Here is a 7,603-nt window from a genome sequence, read left to right on the forward strand (position 1 = left end):
GGTGGACTCCCAACCACTGCGCCACCAGGGAAGCCCACATGTACAATTTTTAAATCTCTTGGATACACAAGAAGCTGGCAAAATTTATTGCCTTCAGGGAAAATATTTGGATGACTGGGAGACTTTCTCCATATATGCTTACATATGAACCATGAGAATGTATTATTTATTAGATCAATGGATAGTAAGAAGGAGGGAGGGTAGGAGGGAAAGAGAGAGAGAAGAAGGAAGAACACTACACTAGGATCACTGAATATTCAAGTATTTGGGGACCTCAGGGATCATCAAACTTGACTCCATAATATATTCACTGGATCAACAAATATATATTGAGTGTCCTATATACGCCTGCCACTGTTTCAGGTGCTGTAGACAGCAAGATGCAAAGATGTAGGAGTATACAATCTAATGGGGAAAGACCTTATTTTTATAAAATGAGAAACCGAATCCCAGAGAATGAACAGACCTTGTCAAGATCGCCCAGATTGTTGGTGGAAGAGCTAGGCCTGAAACCTAGGTCTGCAGGCTCCTGCTTGGTTTTATTATCTACCCTGGGATTAAAGTACAGTGAGGGAAATGGACTTGATTACCCAGGCAATGCTTATGAGTGTAAAGATAAGTGAACCACAAAACTGGCTTCCCAGAAAGAGCTTTCTTCTTCTACACATGCTTTCTAATGGTCATAGTCACCCCCAACCCATGAAAGAGCTCCCAATAGTATCTTCATCCTTCATCCACACAATTATTTAAGAGTCATTATAAATAAATACTGTTAATACACACACACATACACTTTTCCAAATGATGATTCGTTTGTCCTTTTGGTTGAGACACCAAAAATTCTAAGACAAAGTAATTAAGGCACAGAATCCCCTAAAGAATGATCTTCTGTCTGAGCAAGAGGAAAAACCTAATCCTAGTCAAGTATCCCTGATCCCCGGGATTTTCTAAGGATTTTAGGCAAACCCTTCAATAGGGTTTTTCCAAGTTTGGGAAATCCTACCAGGAAGCAAGAAAAGAAGAGCGTCATTCTCATTACATTGAATGACAAAGGTGCAACAATCAATGGCCTGTGGCTTAGCCTAATGTTTTAGGCTGACTTTGATTAAAGTATTATAGAACAGGTATAAAAATGAAACCATATATACACAAACACATATAAACATCCCCACAAATATATACCCACATAGACGTACACACAAATATCAACCCCAAAGCACAAAATAAAAGCCTGAGATGAAGAACCTTCTATTCTAAATTGGCTACATTTAAAGAAAGAACCAATGTGATGTTTCAAAATGCAAAATCCTGAAATCTCTGTCTTCCAAGTGATTCTGTGATTGGAGGAGGACCTGCTGATCAACCTACCAGCTTTAATTTGGTTCTGACAGGTAGGCAGAACAAGGAATTGATCCTTGGTGAGACTGAAATTGCTAACGGGTGAGAGGAAATGGTTCAGGGCTGTGTTTGAAAAAAGTGGAGAAGGAAACTGAGATTTTTTTTATACGGGCTTAGGCCATGGATCCAACCATAAGGCCTCATTTTTAATGGGGGGCCACCACAAAGTCCATTTGCTCTGCTCTCCAGCCAGGAATCATCACAGTTCCCAGTTTAATCTCTTGTTTTGACTCATCCTGAGTAACTCCCCACTTGTTTCCCACTTCCACGCCTTGTGAGAGCTTCCTTAGGTATTCTCCAAAGTCGAGTCAAAGTCTTTGTTTCATGTGAAAGAGCTCTGAGCTCTTTGGGGCAAAGGCCTCTTCAAATTAGAACTGTCATTAACATTGTGATTACACCCACATAGCCCTGATATGGGAGGACTGCTTGTGCCTTCTTGGGCACAGGGAGCTGCTGATGTGAGTGGCCTTGAGGGCCAGTTCTTTTAATGTCTGAATCAGGCATATGTTGAGTTTTCAATTTCCACAACCTGTAAGATAATAGATTCTTCAGGCTGAAAGGGGTTAAGAGCATCCAATCCACCCCTTCGTTCTATAGTGGAAATTGAGACTCAAAGAGGAAGGGTGATTTGTCCATGGTCATTGCCTGATCTCTGAGCTCCCAATCCAATGCTCTGCCTTCTTCTCCAAAAACATTATTCAAAATAAACTCTTACAATTTCTTATGAAGTTAAACCTACACCTAGCCTATGACCCTGCAATTCCATTTGTAACTATTTACTCAAGAGAAATGAAAACATATGCTATGGTCTGAATGTGTCCCCCTAAAATTCATTAAAATTCATATGTTGAGTCCTAAACCCCATAGATAATGGTATTAGGAGGTGGGGCCTTTGGGAGATGATTAGGTCATGAGGGTAAAGCACTCATGAATGGGATTAGTGCCCTTATAAGAGAGGTCTCAGAGAGATGCTTATCTCCTTCCACCAGGTGAGGACACAGTGAGAAGGCACCAGCTCTGAACCAGGAAGAGGGCCCTCACCAAAACTCGAATATGCTGCCGCATTGATCTTGGACTTTCCAGCTTCTGGAACTGTGAGAAATAAATTTCTGTTGTTTATAGCTACCTAGTCTGTGGTATTTTGTTATAGCTGCCCAGAACAGACAAAGACAACATATATCCACAAAAAGACGTAGACAAAAATGCTTACAACAGTTTACCTGTTATAGCCAGAAACTAGATGCAACCCAAATATCCAGTAACAGGTAAATCAATAAACAAATTGTGGTATATCCATTCAATGGAATACTACTCATCAATAAAAAGGAACAAACTACACAGTGCAACATGGATGAATCTCATAGACATTGAACTGGGAAAAGAAGGCAAACATAAGAGTACATACTGTATTATTTCATTTGTACATAGTTCTGGGAGAGGCAAAACTAATTATTATTCTATGGTGACAGAAAACAGAACATAGTTGTATGGGACAGGAGAGGGGTGATTTGCTGCAGAGGGGCATGAGAAGACTTTCTGGGGCACTGGCAATGTTCTATTTCTTGATTGAGATCGTGGTTACATGGGTGTAAACATTTGTCAAAACTCACCAAACTGTACACTTAAAATCTGTATATTTTATTGTATATAAAGTGTACCTTCATAAAATTAATAAAAAGGGGAAAGACAAGCCCTTATATTTGCAGTGCTCTTTTCTGTTCACAGAGCACTTTCCCACCTCTCATCTCACAACCACCTCACAACAGCCCTGTGAACTCAGCGAGGTATGGCTGGGGACACTGTCTCCATTTTATAGGAGAGAAAACTGAGACTGAGAAGCAGCAGCCTCAGCCACCTGTGCCAGGTACTGGAAGCATCTCTATGGTCATAGGACCTGAAGAGCACAGAGTCCACCTCTCACTTTTCAGACAGACACACTGTGGCTCAGAGGGACAGGAACTTGTGAGTCCTACAGTGAATCAGGGGGCAGGATCGGGACTAGAGTCCTGGACCCCTGGTTCCTGGCTCCATGTGCTCCCTCACTCACTGCACTTTTGCTCCCCTCCCTCCTCTCTCAGGCCAGGGCCTGCTCCTGCTGCCCGGGCTGCCCTCAGGTCCCTCTGGGGGCTCCAAGCCTGACTTCCTCAAGCTAAGCCCCAAATCCCAGTTCTGAACTCTTCCCCAGGTGAATTCTGGGCTCCTCAGGCCCTGCTCTCAGCTAGTTGTCAACCCTCTCCAGGGTTCTAATGAATTCATCCACAGCGTCGTTTCTAATGAAAGAATTCCCAGCGTTATTCCACCCAAGGACATCTGCCACAATTAAAAGAGTAAGAATTTATTAATCAAAGAAAAAATTAAAATAAAAGATCATTTTCCACCTACAAGATTGTCAGATGTCATTGAGATCTCTCCCAATGGGCTTTTTCTATTAGCCTACATTGTTGGAAACATCTCACAGAGTAAATATGTGGATATTTTTATTCACAGAATTATGTGAGTAAATTATGTGTTACATCTGTGGGAAATAACTATAAGACAGAGCTGCTAAACTATGAAAGACCTAACTATCAAACTTCTTTTATCTTAGGTATTGGCATATCCCACCAATCTCTGCTATTCTAGGCTGTGATAGCTTAGGAGTGAACATGATTTGAACTTATGCATGTTTAGAGGTTGTCTAAAATTCAGAACCAGGCAAATCCATCTACTCTGACCTTAAACATGGCCCTAAAGTAAAATAGTTGAAGAAAATGGCTCCCATAGATTACAGGTGGGGAATTTTTGAAGTATGTTCATATCCAATTGGAGATCAAAGAAAGCCAACTAAAAAAGTTGTGGATTGACTGATACGGCAACTGTGGATTGAGCAGAAGTTCTTTTTAAAAGGGCTGTCTTGAAGATTATGACTCAAACATTGGAGGAACTAAGGTGATTGGCAGTAGAAGGAATCAGAGCACGCGAAATTCCTTTTTTTTTTTTGGCTGCGCTGGGTCTTCGTTGCTGCGCACAGGCTTTCTCTAGTTGTGGTGAGTGGGGGCTACTCTTCATTGTGGTGCGCGGGCTTCTCATTGCAGTAGCTTCTCTTGCTGCGGAGCACGGGCTCTAGGCGCACGGGGTTCAGTAGTTGCAGCACACGGCCTCAGTAGTTGTGGCACGCAGGCCCTAGAGCATGCAGGCTTCAGTAGTTGTGGCGCATGGGCTTAGTTGCTCCATGGCATGTGGGATCTTCCTGGACCAGGGATCAAACCCGTGTCCCCTGCGTTGGCAGGTGGTTTCTTAAACCACAGCACCACAAGGGAAGTCCTGAAATTCCTTAAATAAAAATTTATCGACTTTTAAAAAAAGATTGTCAGATGTCTAGAAGATGAATAATATCCAGTGCTGCCAAGGGTAAGAGAAAAATGGGCACACCCATACATTGCTAGTGGGAGTGTAAATTTTTATGGTAATTTAGCAATACCTAAAAAAATCTTAAATGTGGGTTCTCTGACCCAGCAATTCCAACTTCAGGGGGTCTATCCTGCAGAAATACTCACACAGGTGAACAAAAATATTTACCCATTAGAGTGAAAAATTAGAAACAATCTAAGTGTTACTATGGGAGATTAATTAGAATATGGAACCCTATAGAACTTTTTTCACATAACATATTGAGGAAAACTGTCTTGTAAATTAATAACTGTCTTATTTTTTTAACGGCAACTAGTATTCCATAGTCTGTATGAGCAATAATCAACTGAGGCTTCCCTGGTGGCGCAGTGGTTGAGAATCTGCCTGCCAATGCAGGGGACACGGGTTCGAGCCCTGGTCTGGGAAGATCCCACATGCCGCGGAGCAACTGGGCCCGTGAGCCACAATTACTGAGCCTGCGCGTCTGGAGCCTGTGCTCCGCAACAAGAGAGGCCGCGATAGTGAGAGGCCTGTGCACCGCAATGAAGAGTGGCCCCCGCTTGCCACAACTGGAAAAGCCCTCTCACAGAAACAAAGACCCAACACAGCCATAAATAAATAAATAAATAAATTTTTAAAAAATAATAATAATCAATTGAACCACTCCCTTACAAATAGGCGTCTGGGTTGTATCCAGATGTTCTTTGTTTTACAAGAGCAACAGCTCTCTAGGAAAGGAAGTGAAAATGTTAAATTTAATTGTAGTGGACTTCCCTGGTGGTGCAGTGGTTAAGAATCTGCCTGCCAATGCAGGGGACACGGGTTCGAGCCCTGGTCCAGGAAGATCCCACATGCCACGGAGCAACTAAGCCCGTGCACCACAACTACTGAATCTACTCTCTAGAGCCCACAAGCCACAACTACTGAGCCCACATGCCACAACTACTGAGCCCATGTGCCACAACTACTGAAGCCCGCATGCCTAGAGCTCGTACTCCACAGCAAGAGAAGCCACCACAATGAGAAGCCCGTGCACTGCAAAGAGGAATAGCCCCCGTTTGCTGCAACTGGGGAAAGCCCGCGCGCAGCAATGAAGACCCAATGCAGCCAAAAATAAATAAATAAATAAATAAATAAATAAATAAATAAATAAATAAAAGACTTGACCTTTAAAAAAAATTTTAATTGTAGTAAACTGAACTGACCCAAACTGAAATATGAACAGTACCAGATTGGCAAATTTTAAAAATAATTCTAATAATTATATGAAAAGATGCTAATATCACTAATCATTAGGGAAATGTGAATTATAACCACAATAAGATACCTCTTCACACCCATTAGAATGACTATTATTAAAAAAATTGTTGGTGAGGATGTGGTGAAATTAGAACCCTTGTGCACTGCTGGTAGTATTGTAAAATAGTGCAGCCAATATGGAAAATAGTATGGTGGTTCCTCAAAAAATTAAAAATAGAATTACAATATGATCCAGCAATTCCACTTCTGAGATACCCAAAAGAAATTAAAGCAGGAACATCATACTCAATGGTGAAAAGCTGAAAGCATTTCCTCAAAGATCAGGAACAAGACAAGGAAGCCCACTCTCACCACCTTTATTCAACATATTATTGGAAGTCTTAGCCACAGCAATCAGACAAGAAAAAGAAATAAAAGGAATCCAAATTGGAAAGGAAGAAGTAAAACTGTCACTGTTTGCAGATGACATGCTACAATACATAGAAGATCCTAAAAATGCCACCAGAAAACTACTGGAACTCATCAATGAATTGGTAAAATTGCAGGATACAAAATTAATATACATAAATCTGTTACATTTCTATACACTAACAACAAACTATCAGAAAGAGAAATTAAGGAAACAATCCCATTTACCATCACATCAAAAAGAATAAAATACCTAGGAATAAACCTACCTAAGAAAGTAAAACACCTGTACTTGGAAAACCATAAGACACTGATGAAAGAAATTGAAGACGACACAAACAAATGGAAAGATATACCATGTTCTTGGATTGAAAGAAATAATATTGTTAAAAATGATTATACTACCCAAGGCAATCTACAAATTCAATGCAATCTTATCAATGCCATTTTTCACAAAACTAGAATAAATAATTTTTAAATGTGTATGGAAACACAAGAGACACTAAATAGCCAAAACAATCTTGAGAAAGAAGAACAGAGCTGGAGGAATCACCCTCCCTGACTTCAGACTATACTACAAAGCTACAGTAATCAAAACTGTATGGTACTGGCACAAAAACAGACACATATATCAATGGAACAGAATAGAGAGCCCAGAAATAAACCCATGCACTTATGGTCAATTAATCTATGACAAAGAGTGGTGCTAGGAAAACTGGACAGCTACATGTAAAAGAATGAAATTAGAACATTCTCTAACACCATATACAAAAATAAACTCAAAATGGATTAAAGATCTAAATGTAAGACTGGAAACCACAGAACTCTTAGAGGAACACTCTGACATAAATTGTAGCAATATTTTTTTTGGATCTGTCTCCTAAGCAAAGAAAATAAAAGCAAAAATAAACAAATGGGACCTAATTAAATGTAAAAGTTTTTGCACTGCAAAGGAAACCTACTGAATGGGAGAAAATATTTTCAAACAATATGACCAATAAGGGGTTAATATCCAAAATACATAAACAGCTCATACAACTCAACATCAGTAAAAACAAACAACCTGATTTAAAAATGGGAAGACCTGGGCTTCCCTGGTGGTGCAGTGGTTGCGCGTCCGCCTGCCGATGCAGGGGAACCGGGTTCG

General features: G+C 40.6%; 1 pseudogene; it reads left to right on the forward strand.

Moving 5' to 3' along the window:
- The first annotated feature begins 3,796 nt into the window (after positions 1–3,796).
- On the forward strand, positions 3,797–3,939 carry LOC112064151 (uncharacterized; annotated as a pseudogene).
- Positions 3,940–7,603: the final 3,664 nt, after the last annotated feature.

This window comes from Physeter macrocephalus, chromosome 19, assembly GCF_002837175.3.
Source record: "Physeter macrocephalus isolate SW-GA chromosome 19, ASM283717v5, whole genome shotgun sequence".
Lineage (NCBI taxonomy): Eukaryota > Metazoa > Chordata > Mammalia > Artiodactyla > Physeteridae > Physeter > Physeter macrocephalus.